The following is a 23812-nucleotide window of genomic DNA, read 5'->3' as shown; positions in this document are numbered from 1 at the left end:
ACTCCCACCCCTTTTCGGACTCCAATTCTTTCTGGCCTCTACTTCTCTCAGGCCTCCCACCATTTTTTAGCCTCCCACCCCTTTGTGGCCTCCCACCCCTTTTCGACCTCCAATTTTTTCTAGCCTCTACTTCTCTCCAGCCTCCCACCCCTTTTGGGCCTCCCACCCCTTTTTGGCCTCCCACCCCTTTTCGGCCTCCAATTTTTTCTGGCCTCTACTTCTCTCCAGCCTCCCACCCCTTTTTGGCCTCCCACTCCTTTTCATCTTCTAATTATTTCTGGCCTCTACTATTCACCGGTCTCTCACTGCTTTTTGGCCTCCCACTCCTTTTCGGCCTCCAATTTTTTCTAGCCTCAACTTCGCTCCAGCCTCCCACCATTTTTTGGCCTCCCACCCCTTTTCGGACTCCAATTCTTTCTGGCCTCTACTTCTCTCCAGACTCCCACCATTTTATGGCCTCCCACCCCTTTTTGGCCTCCCACTCCTTTTCGCCTTCTAATTGTTTCTGGCCTCTACTATTCACCGGTCTCTCACTGCTTTATGGTCTCCCACCCCTTTGTGGCCTCCCACCCCTTTTCGACCTCCAATTTTTTCTGGCCTCTACCTCTCTCCAGCTTCCCACCCTTTTTTGGCATCCCACCACTTTCTGGCCTCCCACCCCTTTCCGGATTGCAATTTTTTTCTGGCCTCTACTTCTCTCCAGCCTCCCACCCCTTTTTGACCTCCCACCCCTTTTTGCCTCCCACTAACTTTTGGCCTCCAATTTTTTTCTGGCCTCTATTTACCACCAGCCTCCCACCCTTTTTTGGCCTCCCACCCCATTTTGGCCTCGAATTTTTTTCTAGCCTCTACTTCTCTCCAGCCTCCCACCCCTTTTGGGCCTCCCACCCCTTTTTGGCCTCCCACCCCTTTTCGGACTCCAATTTTTTCTGGCCTCTACTTCTCTCCAGCCTCCCACCCCTTTTCGGCCTCCCACCCCTTTTTGGCCACCAATTTTTTCTGGCCTCTACTTCTCTCCAGCCTCCCACCATTTTATGGCCTCCCACCCCTTTTTGGCCTCCCACTCCTTTTCGCCTTCTAATTGTTTCTGGCCTCTACTATTCACCGGTCTCTCACTCCTTTTTGGCCTCCCACCCCTTTTCGACCTCCCACTCCTTTTCGGCCTCCAATTATTTCTACCCTCAACTTCTCTCCAGCCTCCCACCCCTTTTCGGCCTCCCACCCCTTTTCGGCCACCAATTTTTTCTGGCCTCTACTTCTCTCCAGACTCCCACCATTTTATGGCCTCCCACCCCTTTTTGGCCTCCCACTCCTTTTCGTCTTCTAATTGTTTCTGGCCTCTACTATTCACCGGTCTCTCACTTCTTTATGGTCTCCCACCCCTTTTTGGCCTCCCACCCCTTTTTGACCTCGAATTTTTTCTACCCTCAACTTCTCTCCAGCCTCCCACCATTTTTCAGACTCCCACCCCTTTTCGGACTCCAATTCTTTCTGGCCTCTACTTCTCTCAGGCCTCCCACCATTTTTTAGCCTCCCACCCCTTTGTGGCCTCCCACCCCTTTTCGACCTCCAATTTTTTCTAGCCTCTACTTCTCTCCAGCCTCCCACCCCTTTTGGGCCTCCCACCCCTTTTTGGCCTCCCACCCCTTTTCGGCCTCCAATTTTTTCTGGCCTCTACTTCTCTCCAGCCTCCCACCCCTTTTTGGCCTCCCACTCCTTTTCATCTTCTAATTATTTCTGGCCTCTACTATTCACCGGTCTCTCACTGCTTTTTGGCCTCCCACTCCTTTTCGGCTTCCAATTTTTTCTAGCCTCAACTTCGCTCCAGCCTCCCACCATTTTTTGGCCTCCCACCCCTTTTTGGCCACCAATTTTTTCTGGCCTCTACTTCTCTCCAGCCTCCCACCATTTTATGGCCTCCCACCCCTTTTTGGCCTCCCACTCCTTTTCGTCTTCTAATTGTTTCTGGCCTCTACTATTCACCGGTCTCTCACTTCTTTATGGTCTCCCACCCCTTTTTGGCCTCCCACCCCTTTTCGACCTCCAATTTTTTCTACCCTCAACTTCTCTCCAGCCTCCCACCATTTTTTGGCCTCCCACCCCTTTTCGGACTCCAATTCTTTCTGGCCTCTACTTCTCTCCAGCCTCCCACCATTTTATGGCCTCCCACCCCTTTTTGGCCTCCCACTCCTTTTCGCCTTCTAATTGTTTCTGGCCTCTACTATTCACCGGTCTCTCACTGCTTTATGGTCTCCCACCCCTTTGTGGCCTCCCACCCCTTTTCGACCTCCAATTTTTTCTGGCCTCTACCTCTCTCCAGCTTCCCACCCTTTTTTGGCATCCCACCACTTTCTGGCCTCCCACCCCTTTCCGGATTGCAATTTTTTTCTGGCCTCTACTTCTCTCCAGCCTCCCACCCCTTTTTGACCTCCCACCCCTTTTTGCCTCCCACTAACTTTTGGCCTCCAATTTTTTTCTGGCCTCTATTTACCACCAGCCTCCCACCCTTTTTTGGCCTCCCACCCCATTTTGGCCTCGAATTTTTTTCTAGCCTCTACTTCTCTCCAGCCTCCCACCCCTTTTGGGCCTCCCACCCCTTTTTGGCCTCCCACCCCTTTTCGGACTCCAATTTTTTCTGGCCTCTACTTCTCTCCAGCCTCCCACCCCTTTTCGGCCTCCCACCCCTTTTTGGCCACCAATTTTTTCTGGCCTCTACTTCTCTCCAGCCTCCCACCATTTTATGGCCTCCCACCCCTTTTTGGCCTCCCACTCCTTTTCGTCTTCTAATTGTTTCTGGCCTCTACTATTCACCGGTCTCTCACTTCTTTATGGTCTCCCACCCCTTTTTGGCCTCCCACCCCTTTTCGGCCTCCAATTATTTCTACCCTCAACTTCTCTCCAGCCTCCCACCCCTTTTCGGCCTCCCACCCCTTTTCAGCTACCAATTTTTTCTGGCCTCTACTTCTCTCCAGCCTCCCACCATTTTATGGCCTCCCACCCCTTTTTGGCCTCCCACTCCTTTTCGCCTTCTAATTGTTTCTGGCCTCTACTATTCACCGGTCTCTCACTTCTTTATGGTCTCCCACCCCTTTTTGGCCTCCCACCCCTTTTTGACCTCCAATTTTTTCTACCCTCAACTTCTCTCCAGCCTCCCACCATTTTTCAGACTCCCACCCCTTTTCGGACTCCAATTCTTTCTGGCCTCTACTTCTCTCAGGCCTCCCACCATTTTTTAGCCTCCCACCCCTTTGTGGCCTCCCACCCCTTTTCGACCTCCAATTTTTTCTAGCCTCTACTTCTCTCCAGCCTCCCACCCCTTTTGGGCCTCCCACCCCTTTTTGGCCTCCCACCCCTTTTCGGCCTCCAATTTTTTCTGGCCTCTACTTCTCTCCAGCCTCCCACCCCTTTTTGGCCTCCCACTCCTTTTCATCTTCTAATTATTTCTGGCCTCTACTATTCACCGGTCTCTCACTGCTTTTTGGCCTCCCACTCCTTTTCGGCCTCCAATTTTTTCTAGCCTCAACTTCGCTCCAGCCTCCCACCATTTTTTGGCCTCCCACCCCTTTTCGGACTCCAATTCTTTCTGGCCTCTACTTCTCTCCAGCCTCCCACCATTTTATGGCCTCCCACCCCTTTTTGGCCTCCCACTCCTTTTCGCCTTCTAATTGTTTCTGGCCTCTACTATTCACCGGTCTCTCACTGCTTTATGGTCTCCCACCCCTTTGTGGCCTCCCACCCCTTTTCGACCTCCAATTTTTTCTGGCCTCTACCTCTCTCCAGCTTCCCACCCTTTTTTGGCATCCCACCACTTTCTGGCCTCCCACCCCTTTCCGGATTGCAATTTTTTTCTGGCCTCTACTTCTCTCCAGCCTCCCACCCCTTTTTGACCTCCCACCCCTTTTTGCCTCCCACTAACTTTTGGCCTCCAATTTTTTTCTGGCCTCTATTTACCACCAGCCTCCCACCCTTTTTTGGCCTCCCACCCCATTTTGGCCTCGAATTTTTTTCTAGCCTCTACTTCTCTCCAGCCTCCCACCCCTTTTGGGCCTCCCACCCCTTTTTGGCCTCCCACCCCTTTTCGGACTCCAATTTTTTCTGGCCTCTACTTCTCTCCAGCCTCCCACCCCTTTTCGGCCTCCCACCCCTTTTTGGCCACCAATTTTTTCTGGCCTCTACTTCTCTCCAGCCTCCCACCATTTTATGGCCTCCCACCCCTTTTTGGCCTCCCACTCCTTTTCGCCTTCTAATTGTTTCTGGCCTCTACTATTCACCGGTCTCTCACTCCTTTTTGGCCTCCCACCCCTTTTCGACCTCCCACTCCTTTTCGGCCTCCAATTATTTCTACCCTCAACTTCTCTCCAGCCTCCCACCCCTTTTCGGCCACCAATTTTTTCTGGCCTCTACTTCTCTCCAGACTCCCACCATTTTATGGCCTCCCACCCCTTTTTGGCCTCCCACTCCTTTTCGTCTTCTAATTGTTTCTGGCCTCTACTATTCACCGGTCTCTCACTTCTTTATGGTCTCCCACCCCTTTTTGGCCTCCCACCCCTTTTTGACCTCGAATTTTTTCTACCCTCAACTTCTCTCCAGCCTCCCACCATTTTTCAGACTCCCACCCCTTTTCGGACTCCAATTCTTTCTGGCCTCTACTTCTCTCAGGCCTCCCACCATTTTTTAGCCTCCCACCCCTTTGTGGCCTCCCACCCCTTTTCGACCTCCAATTTTTTCTAGCCTCTACTTCTCTCCAGCCTCCCACCCCTTTTGGGCCTCCCACCCCTTTTTGGCCTCCCACCCCTTTTCGGCCTCCAATTTTTTCTGGCCTCTACTTCTCTCCAGCCTCCCACCCCTTTTTGGCCTCCCACTCCTTTTCATCTTCTAATTATTTCTGGCCTCTACTATTCACCGGTCTCTCACTGCTTTTTGGCCTCCCACTCCTTTTCGGCCTCCAATTTTTTCTAGCCTCAACTTCGCTCCAGCCTCCCACCATTTTTTGGCCTCCCACCCCTTTTTGGCCTCCCACTCCTTTTCGTCTTCTAATTGTTTCTGGCCTCTACTATTCACCGGTCTCTCACTTCTTTATGGTCTCCCACCCCTTTTTGGCCTCCCACCCCTTTTTGACCTCGAATTTTTTCTACCCTCAACTTCTCTCCAGCCTCCCACCATTTTTCAGACTCCCACCCCTTTTCGGACTCCAATTCTTTCTGGCCTCTACTTCTCTCAGGCCTCCCACCATTTTTTAGCCTCCCACCCCTTTGTGGCCTCCCACCCCTTTTCGACCTCCAATTTTTTCTAGCCTCTACTTCTCTCCAGCCTCCCACCCCTTTTGGGCCTCCCACCCCTTTTTGGCCTCCCACCCCTTTTCGGCCTCCAATTTTTTCTGGCCTCTACTTCTCTCCAGCCTCCCACCATTTTATGGCCTCCCACCCCTTTTTGGCCTCCCACTCCTTTTCGTCTTCTAATTGTTTCTGGCCTCTACTATTCACCGGTCTCTCACTTCTTTATGGTCTCCCACCCCTTTTTGGCCTCCCACCCCTTTTTGACCTCGAATTTTTTCTACCCTCAACTTCTCTCCAGCCTCCCACCATTTTTTGGCCTCCCACCCCTTTTCGGACTCCAATTCTTTCTGGCCTCTACTTCTCTCCAGCCTCCCACCATTTTATGGCCTCCCACCCCTTTTTGGCCTCCCACTCCTTTTCGCCTTCTAATTGTTTCTGGCCTCTACTATTCACCGGTCTCTCACTGCTTTATGGTCTCCCACCCCTTTGTGGCCTCCCACCCCTTTTCGACCTCCAATTTTTTCTGGCCTCTACCTCTCTCCAGCTTCCCACCCTTTTTTGGCATCCCACCACTTTCTGGCCTCCCACCCCTTTCCGGATTGCAATTTTTTTCTGGCCTCTACTTCTCTCCAGCCTCCCACCCCTTTTTGACCTCCCACCCCTTTTTGCCTCCCACTAACTTTTGGCCTCCAATTTTTTTCTGGCCTCTATTTACCACCAGCCTCCCACCCTTTTTTGGCCTCCCACCCCATTTTGGCCTCGAATTTTTTTCTAGCCTCTACTTCTCTCCAGCCTCCCACCCCTTTTGGGCCTCCCACCCCTTTTTGGCCTCCCACCCCTTTTCGGACTCCAATTTTTTCTGGCCTCTACTTCTCTCCAGCCTCCCACCCCTTTTCGGCCTCCCACCCCTTTTTGGCCACCAATTTTTTCTGGCCTCTACTTCTCTCCAGCCTCCCACCATTTTATGGCCTCCCACCCCTTTTTGGCCTCCCACTCCTTTTCGTCTTCTAATTGTTTCTGGCCTCTACTATTCACCGGTCTCTCACTTCTTTATGGTCTCCCACCCCTTTTTGGCCTCCCACCCCTTTTCGGCCTCCAATTATTTCTACCCTCAACTTCTCTCCAGCCTCCCACCCCTTTTCGGCCTCCCACCCCTTTTTGGCCACCAATTTTTTCTGGCCTCTACTTCTCTCCAGCCTCCCACCATTTTATGGCCTCCCACCCCTTTTTGGCCTCCCACTCCTTTTCGCCTTCTAATTGTTTCTGGCCTCTACTATTCACCGGTCTCTCACTTCTTTATGGTCTCCCACCCCTTTTTGGCCTCCCACCCCTTTTTGACCTCGAATTTTTTCTACCCTCAACTTCTCTCCAGCCTCCCACCATTTTTCAGACTCCCACCCCTTTTCGGACTCCAATTCTTTCTGGCCTCTACTTCTCTCAGGCCTCCCACCATTTTTTAGCCTCCCACCCCTTTGTGGCCTCCCACCCCTTTTCGACCTCCAATTTTTTCTAGCCTCTACTTCTCTCCAGCCTCCCACCCCTTTTGGGCCTCCCACCCCTTTTTGGCCTCCCACCCCTTTTCGGCCTCCAATTTTTTCTGGCCTCTACTTCTCTCCAGCCTCCCACCCCTTTTTGGCCTCCCACTCCTTTTCATCTTCTAATTATTTCTGGCCTCTACTATTCACCGGTCTCTCACTGCTTTTTGGCCTCCCACTCCTTTTCGGCCTCCAATTTTTTCTAGCCTCAACTTCGCTCCAGCCTCCCACCATTTTTTGGCCTCCCACCCCTTTTCGGACTCCAATTCTTTCTGGCCTCTACTTCTCTCCAGCCTCCCACCATTTTATGGCCTCCCACCCCTTTTTGGCCTCCCACTCCTTTTCGCCTTCTAATTGTTTCTGGCCTCTACTATTCACCGGTCTCTCACTGCTTTATGGTCTCCCACCCCTTTGTGGCCTCCCACCCCTTTTCGACCTCCAATTTTTTCTGGCCTCTACCTCTCTCCAGCTTCCCACCCTTTTTTGGCATCCCACCACTTTCTGGCCTCCCACCCCTTTCCGGATTGCAATTTTTTTCTGGCCTCTACTTCTCTCCAGCCTCCCACCCCTTTTTGACCTCCCACCCCTTTTTGCCTCCCACTAAATTTTGGCCTCCAATTTTTTTCTGGCCTCTATTTACCACCAGCCTCCCACCCTTTTTTGGCCTCCCACCCCATTTTGGCCTCGAATTTTTTTCTAGCCTCTACTTCTCTCCAGCCTCCCACCCCTTTTCGGCCTCCCACCCCTTTTTGGCCACCAATTTTTTCTGGCCTCTACTTCTCTCCAGCCTCCCACCATTTTATGGCCTCCCACCCCTTTTTGGCCTCCCACTCCTTTTCGCCTTCTAATTGTTTCTGGCCTCTACTATTCACCAGTCTCTCACTCCTTTTTGGCCTCCCACCCCTTTTCGACCTCCCACTCCTTTTCGGCCTCCAATTATTTCTACCCTCAACTTCTCTCCAGCCTCCCACCCCTTTTCGGCCTCCCACCCCTTTTCGGCCACCAATTTTTTCTGGCCTCTACTTCTCTCCAGACTCCCACCATTTTATGGCCTCCCACCCCTTTTTGGCCTCCCACTCCTTTTCGTCTTCTAATTGTTTCTGGCCTCTACTATTCACCGGTCTCTCACTTCTTTATGGTCTCCCACCCCTTTTTGGCCTCCCACCCCTTTTTGACCTCCAATTTTTTCTACCCTCAACTTCTCTCCAGCCTCCCACCATTTTTCAGACTCCCACCCCTTTTCGGACTCCAATTCTTTCTGGCCTCTACTTCTCTCAGGCCTCCCACCATTTTTTAGCCTCCCACCCCTTTGTGGCCTCCCACCCCTTTTCGACCTCCAATTTTTTCTAGCCTCTACTTCTCTCCAGCCTCCCACCCCTTTTGGGCCTCCCACCCCTTTTTGGCCTCCCACCCCTTTTCGGCCTCCAATTTTTTCTGGCCTCTACTTCTCTCCAGCCTCCCACCCCTTTTTGGCCTCCCACTCCTTTTCATCTTCTAATTATTTCTGGCCTCTACTATTCACCGGTCTCTCACTGCTTTTTGGCCTCCCACTCCTTTTCGGCCTCCAATTTTTTCTAGCCTCAACTTCGCTCCAGCCTCCCACCATTTTTTGGCCTCCCACCCCTTTTCGGACTCCAATTCTTTCTGGCCTCTACTTCTCTCCAGCCTCCCACCATTTTATGGCCTCCCACCCCTTTTTGGCCTCCCACTCCTTTTCGCCTTCTAATTGTTTCTGGCCTCTACTGTTCACCGGTCTCTCACTGCTTTATGGTCTCCCACCCCTTTGTGGCCTCCCACCCCTTTTCGACCTCCAATTTTTTCTGGCCTCTACCTCTCTCCAGCTTCCCACCCTTTTTTGGCATCCCACCACTTTCTGGCCTCCCACCCCTTTCCGGATTGCAATTTTTTTCTGGCCTCTACTTCTCTCCAGCCTCCCACCCCTTTTTGACCTCCCACCCCTTTTTGCCTCCCACTAACTTTTGGCCTCCAATTTTTTTCTGGCCTCTATTTACCACCAGCCTCCCACCCTTTTTTGGCCTCCCACCCCATTTTGGCCTCGAATTTTTTTCTAGCCTCTACTTCTCTCCAGCCTCCCACCCCTTTTGGGCCTCCCACCCCTTTTTGGCCTCCCACCCCTTTTCGGACTCCAATTTTTTCTGGCCTCTACTTCTCTCCAGCCTCCCACCCCTTTTCGGCCTCCCACCCCTTTTTGGCCACCAATTTTTTCTGGCCTCTACTTCTCTCCAGCCTCCCACCATTTTATGGCCTCCCACCCCTTTTTGGCCTCCCACTCCTTTTCGTCTTCTAATTGTTTCTGGCCTCTACTATTCACCGGTCTCTCACTTCTTTATGGTCTCCCACCCCTTTTTGGCCTCCCACCCCTTTTCGGCCTCCAATTATTTCTACCCTCAACTTCTCTCCAGCCTCCCACCCCTTTTCGGCCTCCCACCCCTTTTCAGCTACCAATTTTTTCTGGCCTCTAGCCTCCCACCATTTTATGGCCTCCCACCCCTTTTTTGGCCTCCCACTCCTTTTCGCCTTCTAATTGTTTCTGGCCTCTACTATTCACCGGTCTCTCACTTCTTTATGGTCTCCCACCCCTTTTTGGCCTCCCACCCCTTTTTGACCTCCAATTTTTTCTACCCTCAACTTCTCTCCAGCCTCCCACCATTTTTCAGACTCCCACCCCCTTTCGGACTCCAATTCTTTCTGGCCTCTACTTCTCTCAGGCCTCCCACCATTTTTTAGCCTCCCACCCCTTTGTGGCCTCCCACCCCTTTTCGACTCCAATTTTTTCTAGCCTCTACTTCTCTCCAGCCTCCCACCCCTTTTGGGCCTCCCACCCCTTTTTGGCCTCCCACCCCTTTTCGGCCTCCAATTTTTTCTGGCCTCTACTTCTCTCCAGCCTCCCACCCCTTTTTGGCCTCCCACTCCTTTTCATCTTCTAATTATTTCTGGCCTCTACTATTCACCGGTCTCTCACTGCTTTTTGGCCTCCCACTCCTTTTCGGCCTCCAATTTTTTCTAGCCTCAACTTCGCTCCAGCCTCCCACCATTTTTTGGCCTCCCACCCCTTTTCGGACTCCAATTCTTTCTGGCCTCTACTTCTCTCCAGACTCCCACCATTTTATGGCCTCCCACCCCTTTTTGGCCTCCCCACTCCTTTTCGCCTTCTAATTGTTTCTGGCCTCTACTATTCACCGGTCTCTCACTGCTTTATGGTCTCCCACCCCTTTGTGGCCTCCCACCCCTTTTCGACCTCCAATTTTTTCTGGCCTCTACCTCTCTCCAGCTTCCCACCCTTTTTTGGCATCCCACCACTTTCTGGCCCTCCCACCCCTTTCCGGATTGCAATTTTTTTCTGGCCTCTACTTCTCTCCAGCCTCCCACCCCTTTTTGACCTCCCACCCCTTTTTGCCTCCCACTAACTTTTGGCCTCCAATTTTTTTCTGGCCTCTATTTACCACCAGCCTCCCACCCTTTTTTGGCCTCCCACCCCATTTTGGCCTCGAATTTTTTTCTAGCCTCTACTTCTCTCCAGGCCTCCCACCCCTTTTGGGCCTCCCACCCCTTTTTGGCCTCCCACCCCTTTTCGGACTCCAATTTTTTCTGGCCTCTACTTCTCTCCAGCCTCCCACCCCTTTTCGGCCTCCCACCCCTTTTTGGCCACCAATTTTTTTCTGGCCTCTACTTCTCTCCAGCCTCCCACCATTTTATGGCCTCCCACCCCCTTTTTGGCCTCCCACTCCTTTTCGCCTTCTAATTGTTTCTGGCCTCTACTATTCACCGGTCTCTCACTCCTTTTTGGCCTCCCCACCCCTTTTCGACCTCCCACTCCTTTTCGGCCTCCAATTATTTCTACCCTCAACTTCTCTCCAGCCTCCCACCCCCTTTTCGGCCACCAATTTTTTCTGGCCTCTACTTCTCTCCAGACTCCCACCATTTTATGGCCTCCACCCCCTTTTTGGCCTCCCACTCCTTTTCGTCTTCTAATTGTTTCTGGCCTCTACTATTCACCGGTCTCTCACTTCTTTATGGTCTCCCACCCCCTTTTTGGCCTCCCCACCCCTTTTTGACCTCGAATTTTTTCTACCCTCAACTTCTCTCCAGCCTCCCACCATTTTTCAGACTCCCACCCCCTTTTCGGACTCCAATTCTTTCTGGCCTCTACTTCTCTCAGGCCTCCCACCATTTTTTAGCCTCCCACCCCTTTGTGGCCTCCCACCCCTTTTCGACCTCCAATTTTTTCTAGCCTCTACTTCTCTCCAGCCTCCCACCCCTTTTGGGCCTCCCACCCCTTTTTGGCCTCCCACCCCTTTTCGGCCTCCAATTTTTTCTGGCCTCTACTTCTCTCCAGCCTCCCACCCCTTTTTGGCCTCCCACTCCTTTTCATCTTCTAATTATTTCTGGCCTCTACTATTCACCGGTCTCTCACTGCTTTTTGGCCTCCCACTCCTTTTCGGCCTCCAATTTTTTCTAGCCTCAACTTCGCTCCAGCCTCCCACCATTTTATGGCCTCCCACCCCTTTTTGGCCTCCCACTCCTTTTCGTCTTCTAATTGTTTCTGGCCTCTACTATTCACCGGTCTCTCACTTCTTTATGGTCTCCCACCCCTTTTTGGCCTCCCACCCCTTTTTGACCTCGAATTTTTTCTACCCTCAACTTCTCTCCAGCCTCCCACCATTTTTCAGACTCCCACCCCTTTTCGGACTCCAATTCTTTCTGGCCTCTACTTCTCTCAGGCCTCCCACCATTTTTTAGCCTCCCACCCCTTTGTGGCCTCCCACCCCTTTTCGACCTCCAATTTTTTCTAGCCTCTACTTCTCTCCAGCCTCCCACCCCTTTTGGGCCTCCCACCCCTTTTTGGCCTCCCACCCCTTTTCGGCCTCCAATTTTTTCTGGCCTCTACTTCTCTCCAGCCTCCCACCATTTTATGGCCTCCCACCCCTTTTTGGCCTCCCACTCCTTTTCGTCTTCTAATTGTTTCTGGCCTCTACTATTCACCGGTCTCTCACTTCTTTATGGTCTCCCCACCCCTTTTTGGCCTCCCACCCCTTTTTGACCTCGAATTTTTTCTACCCTCAACTTCTCTCCAGCCTCCCACCATTTTTTGGCCTCCCACCCCTTTTCGGACTCCAATTCTTTCTGGCCTCTACTTCTCTCCAGCCTCCCACCATTTTATGGCCTCCCACCCCTTTTTGGCCTCCCACTCCTTTTCGCCTTCTAATTGTTTCTGGCCTCTACTGTTCACCGGTCTCTCACTGCTTTATGGTCTCCCACCCCTTTGTGGCCTCCCACCCCTTTTCGACCTCCAATTTTTTCTGGCCTCTACCTCTCTCCAGCTTCCCACCCTTTTTTGGCATCCCACCACTTTCTGGCCTCCCACCCCTTTCCGGATTGCAATTTTTTTCTGGCCTCTACTTCTCTCCAGCCTCCCACCCCTTTTTGACCTCCCACCCCTTTTTGCCTCCCACTAACTTTTGGCCTCCAATTTTTTTCTGGCCTCTATTTACCACCAGCCTCCCACCCTTTTTTGGCCTCCCACCCCATTTTGGCCTCGAATTTTTTTCTAGCCTCTACTTCTCTCCAGCCTCCCACCCCTTTTGGGCCTCCCACCCCTTTTTGGCCTCCCACCCCTTTTCGGACTCCAATTTTTTCTGGCCTCTACTTCTCTCCAGCCTCCCACCCCTTTTCGGCCTCCCACCCCTTTTTGGCCACCAATTTTTTCTGGCCTCTACTTCTCTCCAGCCTCCCACCATTTTATGGCCTCCCACCCCTTTTTGGCCTCCCACTCCTTTTCGTCTTCTAATTGTTTCTGGCCTCTACTATTCACCGGTCTCTCACTTCTTTATGGTCTCCCACCCCTTTTTGGCCTCCCACCCCTTTTCGGCCTCCAATTATTTCTACCCTCAACTTCTCTCCAGCCTCCCACCCCTTTTCGGCCTCCCACCCCTTTTCAGCTACCAATTTTTTCTGGCCTCTACTTCTCTCCAGCCTCCCACCATTTTATGGCCTCCCACCCCTTTTTGGCCTCCCACTCCTTTTCGCCTTCTAATTGTTTCTGGCCTCTACTATTCACCGGTCTCTCACTTCTTTATGGTCTCCCACCCCTTTTTGGCCTCCCACCCCTTTTTGACCTCCAATTTTTTCTACCCTCAACTTCTCTCCAGCCTCCCACCATTTTTCAGACTCCCACCCCTTTTCGGACTCCAATTCTTTCTGGCCTCTACTTCTCTCAGGCCTCCCACCATTTTTTAGCCTCCCACCCCTTTGTGGCCTCCCACCCCTTTTCGACCTCCAATTTTTTCTAGCCTCTACTTCTCTCCAGCCTCCCACCCCTTTTGGGCCTCCCACCCCTTTTTGGCCTCCCACCCCTTTTCGGCCTCCAATTTTTTCTGGCCTCTACTTCTCTCCAGCCTCCCACCCCTTTTTGGCCTCCCACTCCTTTTCATCTTCTAATTATTTCTGGCCTCTACTATTCACCGGTCTCTCACTGCTTTTTGGCCTCCCACTCCTTTTCGGCCTCCAATTTTTTCTAGCCTCAACTTCGCTCCAGCCTCCCACCATTTTTTGGCCTCCCACCCCTTTTCGGACTCCAATTCTTTCTGGCCTCTACTTCTCTCCAGACTCCCACCATTTTATGGCCTCCCACCCCTTTTTGGCCTCCCACTCCTTTTCGCCTTCTAATTGTTTCTGGCCTCTACTATTCACCGGTCTCTCACTGCTTTATGGTCTCCCACCCCTTTGTGGCCTCCCACCCCTTTTCGACCTCCAATTTTTTCTGGCCTCTACCTCTCTCCAGCTTCCCACCCTTTTTTGGCATCCCACCACTTTCTGGCCTCCCACCCCTTTCCGGATTGCAATTTTTTTCTGGCCTCTACTTCTCTCCAGCCTCCCACCCCTTTTTGACCTCCCACCCCTTTTTGCCTCCCACTAACTTTTGGCCTCCAATTTTTTTCTGGCCTCTATTTACCACCAGCCTCCCACCCTTTTTTGGCCTCCCACCCCATTTTGGCCTCGAATTTTTTTCTAGCCTCTACTTCTCTCCAGCCTCCCACCCCTTTTGGGCCTCCCACCCCTTTTTGGCCTCCCACCCCTTTTCGGACTCCAATTTTTTCTGGCCTCTACTTCTCTCCAGCCTCCCACCCCTTTTCGGCCTCCCACCCCTTTTTGGCCACCAATTTTTTCTGGCCTCTACTTCTCTCCAGCCTCCCACCATTTTATGGCCTCCCACCCCTTTTTGGCCTCCCACTCCTTTTCGCCTTCTAATTGTTTCTGGCCTCTACTATTCACCGGTCTCTCACTCCTTTTTGGCCTCCCACCCCTTTTCGACCTCCCACTCCTTTTCGGCCTCCAATTATTTCTACCCTCAACTTCTCTCCAGCCTCCCACCCCTTTTCGGCCACCAATTTTTTCTGGCCTCTACTTCTCTCCAGACTCCCACCATTTTATGGCCTCCCACCCCTTTTTGGCCTCCCACTCCTTTTCGTCTTCTAATTGTTTCTGGCCTCTACTATTCACCGGTCTCTCACTTCTTTATGGTCTCCCACCCCTTTTTGGCCTCCCACCCCTTTTTGACCTCGAATTTTTTCTACCCTCAACTTCTCTCCAGCCTCCCACCATTTTTCAGACTCCCACCCCTTTTTGGACTCCAATTCTTTCTGGCCTCTACTTCTCTCAGGCCTCCCACCATTTTTTAGCCTCCCACCCCTTTGTGGCCTCCCACCCCTTTTCGACCTCCAATTTTTTCTAGCCTCTACTTCTCTCCAGCCTCCCACCCCTTTTGGGCCTCCCACCCCTTTTTGGCCTCCCACCCCTTTTCGGCCTCCAATTTTTTCTGGCCTCTACTTCTCTCCAGCCTCCCACCCCTTTTTGGCCTCCCACTCCTTTTCATCTTCTAATTATTTCTGGCCTCTACTATTCACCGGTCTCTCACTGCTTTTTGGCCTCCCACTCCTTTTCGGCCTCCAATTTTTTCTAGCCTCAACTTCGCTCCAGCCTCCCACCATTTTTTGGCCTCCCACCCCTTTTCGGACTCCAATTCTTTCTGGCCTCTACTTCTCTCCAGCCTCCCACCATTTTATGGCCTCCCACCCCTTTTTGGCCTCCCACTCCTTTTCGCCTTCTAATTGTTTCTGGCCTCTACTATTCACCGGTCTCTCACTGCTTTATGGTCTCCCACCCCTTTGTGGCCTCCCACCCCTTTTCGACCTCCAATTTTTTCTGGCCTCTACCTCTCTCCAGCTTCCCACCCTTTTTTGGCATCCCACCACTTTCTGGCCTCCCACCCCTTTCCGGATTGCAATTTTTTTCTGGCCTCTACTTCTCTCCAGCCTCCCACCCCTTTTTGACCTCCCACCCCTTTTTGCCTCCCACTAAATTTTGGCCTCCAATTTTTTTCTGGCCTCTATTTACCACCAGCCTCCCACCCTTTTTTGGCCTCCCACCCCATTTTGGCCTCGAATTTTTTTCTAGCCTCTACTTCTCTCCAGCCTCCCACCCCTTTTCGGCCTCCCACCCCTTTTTGGCCACCAATTTTTTCTGGCCTCTACTTCTCTCCAGCCTCCCACCATTTTATGGCCTCCCACCCCTTTTTGGCCTCCCACTCCTTTTCGCCTTCTAATTGTTTCTGGCCTCTACTATTCACCAGTCTCTCACTCCTTTTTGGCCTCCCACCCCTTTTCGACCTCCCACTCCTTTTCGGCCTCCAATTATTTCTACCCTCAACTTCTCTCCAGCCTCCCACCCCTTTTCGGCCTCCCACCCCTTTTCGGCCACCAATTTTTTCTGGCCTCTACTTCTCTCCAGACTCCCACCATTTTATGGCCTCCCACCCCTTTTTGGCCTCCCACTCCTTTTCGTCTTCTAATTGTTTCTGGCCTCTACTATTCACCGGTCTCTCACTTCTTTATGGTCTCCCACCCCTTTTTGGCCTCCCACCCCTTTTTGACCTCGAATTTTTTCTACCCTCAACTTCTCTCCAGCCTCCCACCATTTTTCAGACTCCCACCCCTTTTCGGACTCCAATTCTTTCTGGCCTCTACTTCTCTCAGGCCTCCCACCATTTTTTAGCCTCCCACCCCTTTGTGGCCTCCCACCCCTTTTCGACCTCCAATTTTTTCTAGCCTCTACTTCTCTCCAGCCTCCCACCCCTTTTGGGCCTCCCACCCCTTTTTGGCCTCCCACCCCTTTTCGGCCTCCAATTTTTTCTGGCCTCTACTTCTCTCCAGCCTCCCACCCCTTTTTGGCCTCCCACTCCTTTTCATCTTCTAATTATTTCTGGCCTCTACTATTCACCGGTCTCTCACTGCTTTTTGGCCTCCCACTCCTTTTCGGCCTCCAATTTTTTCTAGCCTCAACTTCGCTCCAGCCTCCCACCATTTTTTGGCCTCCCACCCCTTTTCGGACTCCAATTCTTTCTGGCCTCTACTTCTCTCCAGCCTCCCACCATTTTATGGCCTCCCACCCCTTTTTGGCCTCCCACTCCTTTTCGCCTTCTAATTGTTTCTGGCCTCTACTGTTCACCGGTCTCTCACTGCTTTATGGTCTCCCACCCCTTTGTGGCCTCCCACCCCTTTTCGACCTCCAATTTTTTCTGGCCTCTACCTCTCTCCAGCTTCCCACCCTTTTTTGGCATCCCACCACTTTCTGGCCTCCCACCCCTTTCCGGATTGCAATTTTTTTCTGGCCTCTACTTCTCTCCAGCCTCCCACCCCTTTTTGACCTCCCACCCCTTTTTGCCTCCCACTAACTTTTGGCCTCCAATTTTTTTCTGGCCTCTATTTACCACCAGCCTCCCACCCTTTTTTGGCCTCCCACCACATTTTGGCCTCGAATTTTTTTCTAGCCTCTACTTCTCTCCAGCCTCCCACCCCTTTTGGGCCTCCCACCCCTTTTTGGCCTCCCACCCCTTTTCGGACTCCAATTTTTTCTGGCCTCTACTTCTCTCCAGCCTCCCACCCCTTTTCGGCCTCCCACCCTTTTTGGCCACCAATTTTTTCTGGCCTCTACTTCTCTCCAGCCTCCCACCATTTTATGGCCTCCCACCCCTTTTTGGCCTCCCCCTCCTTTTCGTCTTCTAATTGTTTCTGGCCTCTACTATTCACCGGTCTCTCACTTCTTTATGGTCTCCCACCCCTTTTTGGCTCCCACCCCTTTTCGGCCTCCAATTATTTCTACCCTCAACTTCTCTCCAGCCTCCCACCCCTTTTCGGCCTCCCACCCCTTTTCGGCTACCAATTTTTTCTGGCCTCTACTTCTCTCCAGCCTCCCACCATTTTATGGCCTCCCACCCCTTTTTGGCCTCCCACTCCTTTTCGTCTTCTAATTGTTTCTGGCCTCTACTATTCACCGGTCTCTCACTTCTTTATGGTCTCCCACCCCTTTTTGGCCTCCCACCCCTTTTTGACCTCGAATTTTTTCTACCCTCAACTTCTCTCCAGCCTCCCACCATTTTTCAGACTCCCACCCCTTTTCGGACTCCAATTCTTTCTGGCCTCTACTTCTCTCAGGCCTCCCACCATTTTTTAGCCTCCCACCCCTTTGTGGCCTCCCACCCCTTTTCGACCTCCAATTTTTTCTAGCCTCTACTTCTCTCCAGCCTCCCACCCCTTTTGGGCCTCCCACCCCTTTTTGGCCTCCCACCCCTTTTCGGCCTCCAATTTTTTCTGGCCTCTACTTCTCTCCAGCCTCCCACCCCTTTTTGGCCTCCCACTCCTTTTCATCTTCTAATTATTTCTGGCCTCTACTATTCACCGGTCTCTCACTGCTTTTTGGCCTCCCACTCCTTTTCGGCCTCCAATTTTTTCTAGCCTCAACTTCGCTCCAGCCTCCCACCATTTTTTGGCCTCCCACCCCTTTTCGGACTCCAATTCTTTCTGGCCTCTACTTCTCTCCAGCCTCCCACCATTTTATGGCCTCCCACCCCTTTTTGGCCTCCCACTCCTTTTCGCCTTCTAATTGTTTCTGGCCTCTACTATTCACCGGTCTCTCACTGCTTTATGGTCTCCCACCCCTTTGTGGCCTCCCACCCCTTTTCGACCTCCAATTTTTTCTGGCCTCTACCTCTCTCCAGCTTCCCACCCTTTTTTGGCATCCCACCACTTTCTGGCCTCCCACCCCTTTCCGGATTGCAATTTTTTTCTGGCCTCTACTTCTCTCCAGCCTCCCACCCCTTTTTGACCTCCCACCCCTTTTTGCCTCCCACTAACTTTTGGCCTCCAATTTTTTTCTGGCCTCTATTTACCACCAGCCTCCCACCCTTTTTTGGCCTCCCACCCCATTTTGGCCTCGAATTTTTTTCTAGCCTCTACTTCTCTCCAGCCTCCCACCCCTTTTCGGCCTCCCACCCCTTTTTGGCCTCCCACCCCTTTTCGGACTCCAATTTTTTCTGGCCTCTACTTCTCTCCAGCCTCCCACCCCTTTTCGGCCTCCCACCCCTTTTTGGCCACCAATTTTTTCTGGCCTCTACTTCTCTCCAGCCTCCCACCATTTTATGGCCTCCCACCCCTTTTTGGCCTCCCACTCCTTTTCGTCTTCTAATTGTTTCTGGCCTCTACTATTCACCGGTCTCTCACTTCTTTATGGTCTCCCACCCCTTTTTGGCCTCCCACCCCTTTTCGGCCTCCAATTATTTCTACCCTCAACTTCTCTCCAGCCTCCCACCCCTTTTCGGCCTCCCACCCCTTTTCGGCTACCAATTTTTTCTGGCCTCTACTTCTCTCCAGCCTCCCACCATTTTATGGCCTCCCACCCCTTTTTGGCCTCCCACTCCTTTTCGTCTTCTAATTGTTTCTGGCCTCTACTATTCACCGGTCTCTCACTTCTTTATGGTCTCCCACCCCTTTTTGGCCTCCCACCCCTTTTTGACCTCGAATTTTTTCTACCCTCAACTTCTCTCCAGCCTCCCACCATTTTTCAGACTCCCACCCCTTTTCGGACTCCAATTCTTTCTGGCCTCTACTTCTCTCAGGCCTCCCACCATTTTTTAGCCTCCCACCCCTTTGTGGCCTCCCACCCCTTTTCGACCTCCAATTTTTTCTAGCCTCTACTTCTCTCCAGCCTCCCACCCCTTTTGGGCCTCCCACCCCTTTTTGGCCTCCCACCCCTTTTCGGCCTCCAATTTTTTCTGGCCTCTACTTCTCTCCAGCCTCCCACCCCTTTTTGGCCTCCCACTCCTTTTCATCTTCTAATTATTTCTGGCCTCTACTATTCACCGGTCTCTCACTGCTTTTTGGCCTCCCACTCCTTTTCGGCCTCCAATTTTTTCTAGCCTCAACTTCGCTCCAGCCTCCCACCATTTTTTGGCCTCCCACCCCTTTTCGGACTCCAATTCTTTCTGGCCTCTACTTCTCTCCAGCCTCCCACCATTTTATGGCCTCCCACCCCTTTTTGGCCTCCCACTCCTTTTCGCCTTCTAATTGTTTCTGGCCTCTACTATTCACCGGTCTCTCACTGCTTTATGGTCTCCCACCCCTTTGTGGCCTCCCACCCCTTTTCGACCTCCAATTTTTTCTGGCCTCTACCTCTCTCCAGCTTCCCACCCTTTTTTGGCATCCCACCACTTTCTGGCCTCCCACCCCTTTCCGGATTGCAATTTTTTTCTGGCCTCTACTTCTCTCCAGCCTCCCACCCCTTTTTGACCTCCCACCCCTTTTTGCCTCCCACTAAATTTTGGCCTCCAATTTTTTTCTGGCCTCTATTTACCACCAGCCTCCCACCCTTTTTTGGCCTCCCACCCCATTTTGGCCTCGAATTTTTTTCTAGCCTCTACTTCTCTCCAGCCTCCCACCCCTTTTCGGCCTCCCACCCCTTTTTGGCCACCAATTTTTTCTGGCCTCTACTTCTCTCCAGCCTCCCACCATTTTATGGCCTCCCACCCCTTTTTGGCCTCCCACTCCTTTTCGCCTTCTAATTGTTTCTGGCCTCTACTATTCACCAGTCTCTCACTCCTTTTTGGCCTCCCACCCCTTTTCGACCTCCCACTCCTTTTCGGCCTCCAATTATTTCTACCCTCAACTTCTCTCCAGCCTCCCACCCCTTTTCGGCCTCCCACCCCTTTTCGGCCACCAATTTTTTCTGGCCTCTACTTCTCTCCAGACTCCCACCATTTTATGGCCTCCCACCCCTTTTTGGCCTCCCACTCCTTTTCGTCTTCTAATTGTTTCTGGCCTCTACTATTCACCGGTCTCTCACTTCTTTATGGTCTCCCACCCCTTTTTGGCCTCCCACCCCTTTTTGACCTCGAATTTTTTCTACCCTCAACTTCTCTCCAGCCTCCCACCATTTTTCAGACTCCCACCCCTTTTCGGACTCCAATTCTTTCTGGCCTCTACTTCTCTCAGGCCTCCCACCATTTTTTAGCCTCCCACCCCTTTGTGGCCTCCCACCCCTTTTCGACCTCCAATTTTTTCTAGCCTCTACTTCTCTCCAGCCTCCCACCCCTTTTGGGCCTCCCACCCCTTTTTGGCCTCCCACCCCTTTTCGGCCTCCAATTTTTTCTGGCCTCTACTTCTCTCCAGCCTCCCACCCCTTTTTGGCCTCCCACTCCTTTTCATCTTCTAATTATTTCTGGCCTCTACTATTCACCGGTCTCTCACTGCTTTTTGGCCTCCCACTCCTTTTCGGCCTCCAATTTTTTCTAGCCTCAACTTCGCTCCAGCCTCCCACCATTTTTTGGCCTCCCACCCCTTTTCGGACTCCAATTCTTTCTGGCCTCTACTTCTCTCCAGCCTCCCACCATTTTATGGCCTCCCACCCCTTTTTGGCCTCCCACTCCTTTTCGCCTTCTAATTGTTTCTGGCCTCTACTGTTCACCGGTCTCTCACTGCTTTATGGTCTCCCACCCCTTTGTGGCCTCCCACCCCTTTTCGACCTCCAATTTTTTCTGGCCTCTACCTCTCTCCAGCTTCCCACCCTTTTTTGGCATCCCACCACTTTCTGGCCTCCCACCCCTTTCCGGATTGCAATTTTTTTCTGGCCTCTACTTCTCTCCAGCCTCCCACCCCTTTTTGACCTCCCACCCCTTTTTGCCTCCCACTAACTTTTGGCCTCCAATTTTTTTCTGGCCTCTATTTACCACCAGCCTCCCACCCTTTTTTGGCCTCCCACCCCATTTTGGCCTCGAATTTTTTTCTAGCCTCTACTTCTCTCCAGCCTCCCACCCCTTTTGGGCCTCCCACCCCTTTTTGGCCTCCCACCCCTTTTCGGACTCCAATTTTTTCTGGCCTCTACTTCTCTCCAGCCTCCCACCCCTTTTCGGCCTCCCACCCCTTTTTGGCCACCAATTTTTTCTGGCCTCTACTTCTCTCCAGCCTCCCACCATTTTATGGCCTCCCACCCCTTTTTGGCCTCCCACTCCTTTTCGCCTTCTAATTGTTTCTGGCCTCTACTATTCACCGGTCTCTCACTTCTTTATGGTCTCCCACCCCTTTTTGGCCTCCCACCCCTTTTCGGCCTCCAATTATTTCTACCCTCAACTTCTCTCCAGCCTCCCACCCCTTTTCGGCCTCCCACCCCTTTTCGGCTACCAATTTTTTCTGGCCTCTACTTCTCTCCAGCCTCCCACCATTTTATGGCCTCCCACCCCTTTTTGGCCTCCCACTCCTTTTCGTCTTCTAATTGTTTCTGGCCTCTACTATTCACCGGTCTCTCACTTCTTTATGGTCTCCCACCCCTTTTTGGCCTCCCACCCCTTTTTGACCTCGAATTTTTTCTACCCTCAACTTCTCTCCAGCCTCCCACCATTTTTCAGACTCCCACCCCTTTTCGGACTCCAATTCTTTCTGGCCTCTACTTCTCTCAGGCCTCCCACCATTTTTTAGCCTCCCACCCCTTTGTGGCCTCCCACCCCTTTTCGACCTCCAATTTTTTCTAGCCTCTACTTCTCTCCAGCCTCCCACCCCTTTTGGGCCTCCCACCCCTTTTTGGCCTCCCACCCCTTTTCGGCCTCCAATTTTTTCTGGCCTCTACTTCTCTCCAGCCTCCCACCCCTTTTTGGCCTCCCACTCCTTTTCATCTTCTAATTATTTCTGGCCTCTACTATTCACCGGTCTCTCACTGCTTTTTGGCCTCCCACTCCTTTTCGGCCTCCAATTTTTTCTAGCCTCAACTTCGCTCCAGCCTCCCACCATTTTTTGGCCTCCCACCCCTTTTCGGACTCCAATTCTTTCTGGCCTCTACTTCTCTCCAGACTCCCACCATTTTATGGCCTCCCACCCCTTTTTGGCCTCCCACTCCTTTTCGCCTTCTAATTGTTTCTGGCCTCTACTATTCACCGGTCTCTCACTGCTTTATGGTCTCCCACCCCTTTGTGGCCTCCCACCCCTTTTCGACCTCCAATTTTTTCTGGCCTCTACCTCTCTCCAGCTTCCCACCCTTTTTTGGCATCCCACCACTTTCTGGCCTCCCACCCCTTTCCGGATTGCAATTTTTTTCTGGCCTCTACTTCTCTCCAGCCTCCCACCCCTTTTTGACCTCCCACCCCTTTTTGCCTCCCACTAAATTTTGGCCTCCAATTTTTTTCTGGCCTCTATTTACCACCAGCCTCCCACCCTTTTTTGGCCTCCCACCCCATTTTGGCCTCGAATTTTTTTCTAGCCTCTACTTCTCTCCAGCCTCCCACCCCTTTTCGGCCTCCCACCCCTTTTTGGCCACCAATTTTTTCTGGCCTCTACTTCTCTCCAGCCTCCCACCATTTTATGGCCTCCCACCCCTTTTTGGCCTCCCACTCCTTTTCGCCTTCTAATTGTTTCTGGCCTCTACTATTCACCAGTCTCTCACTCCTTTTTGGCCTCCCACCCCTTTTCGACCTCCCACTCCTTTTCGGCCTCCAATTATTTCTACCCTCAACTTCTCTCCAGCCTCCCACCCCTTTTCGGCCTCCCACCCCTTTTCGGCCACCAATTTTTTCTGGCCTCTACTTCTCTCCAGACTCCCACCATTTTATGGCCTCCCACCCCTTTTTGGCCTCCCACTCCTTTTCGTCTTCTAATTGTTTCTGGCCTCTACTATTCACCGGTCTCTCACTTCTTTATGGTCTCCCACCCCTTTTTGGCCTCCCACCCCTTTTTGACCTCCAATTTTTTCTACCCTCAACTTCTCTCCAGCCTCCCACCATTTTTCAGACTCCCACCCCTTTTCGGACTCCAATTCTTTCTGGCCTCTACTTCTCTCAGGCCTCCCACCATTTTTTAGCCTCCCACCCCTTTGTGGCCTCCCACCCCTTTTCGACCTCCAATTTTTTCTAGCCTCTACTTCTCTCCAGCCTCCCACCCCTTTTGGGCCTCCCACCCCTTTTTGGCCTCCCACCCCTTTTCGGCCTCCAATTTTTTCTGGCCTCTACTTCTCTCCAGCCTCCCACCCCTTTTTGGCCTCCCACTCCTTTTCATCTTCTAATTATTTCTGGCCTCTACTATTCACCGGTCTCTCACTGCTTTTTGGCCTCCCACTCCTTTTCGGCCTCCAATTTTTTCTAGCCTCAACTTCGCTCCAGCCTCCCACCATTTTTTGGCCTCCCACCCCTTTTCGGACTCCAATTCTTTCTGGCCTCTACTTCTCTCCAGCCTCCCACCATTTTATGGCCTCCCACCCCTTTTTGGCCTCCCACTCCTTTTCGCCTTCTAATTGTTTCTGGCCTCTACTGTTCACCGGTCTCTCACTGCTTTATGGTCTCCCACCCCTTTGTGGCCTCCCACCCCTTTTCGACCTCCAATTTTTTCTGGCCTCTACCTCTCTCCAGCTTCCCACCCTTTTTTGGCATCCCACCACTTTCTGGCCTCCCACCCCTTTCCGGATTGCAATTTTTTTCTGGCCTCTACTTCTCTCCAGCCTCCCACCCCTTTTTGACCTCCCACCCCTTTTTGCCTCCCACTAACTTTTGGCCTCCAATTTTTTTCTGGCCTCTATTTACCACCAGCCTCCCACCCTTTTTTGGCCTCCCACCCCATTTTGGCCTCGAATTTTTTTCTAGCCTCTACTTCTCTCCAGCCTCCCACCCCTTTT

This window comes from Strix uralensis, chromosome 22, assembly GCF_047716275.1.
Source record: "Strix uralensis isolate ZFMK-TIS-50842 chromosome 22, bStrUra1, whole genome shotgun sequence".
NCBI classification, from domain to species: domain Eukaryota; kingdom Metazoa; phylum Chordata; class Aves; order Strigiformes; family Strigidae; genus Strix; species Strix uralensis.
The sequence above is the reverse complement of the archived record's forward strand: the minus strand, read 5'-3'. Positions refer to the sequence as shown.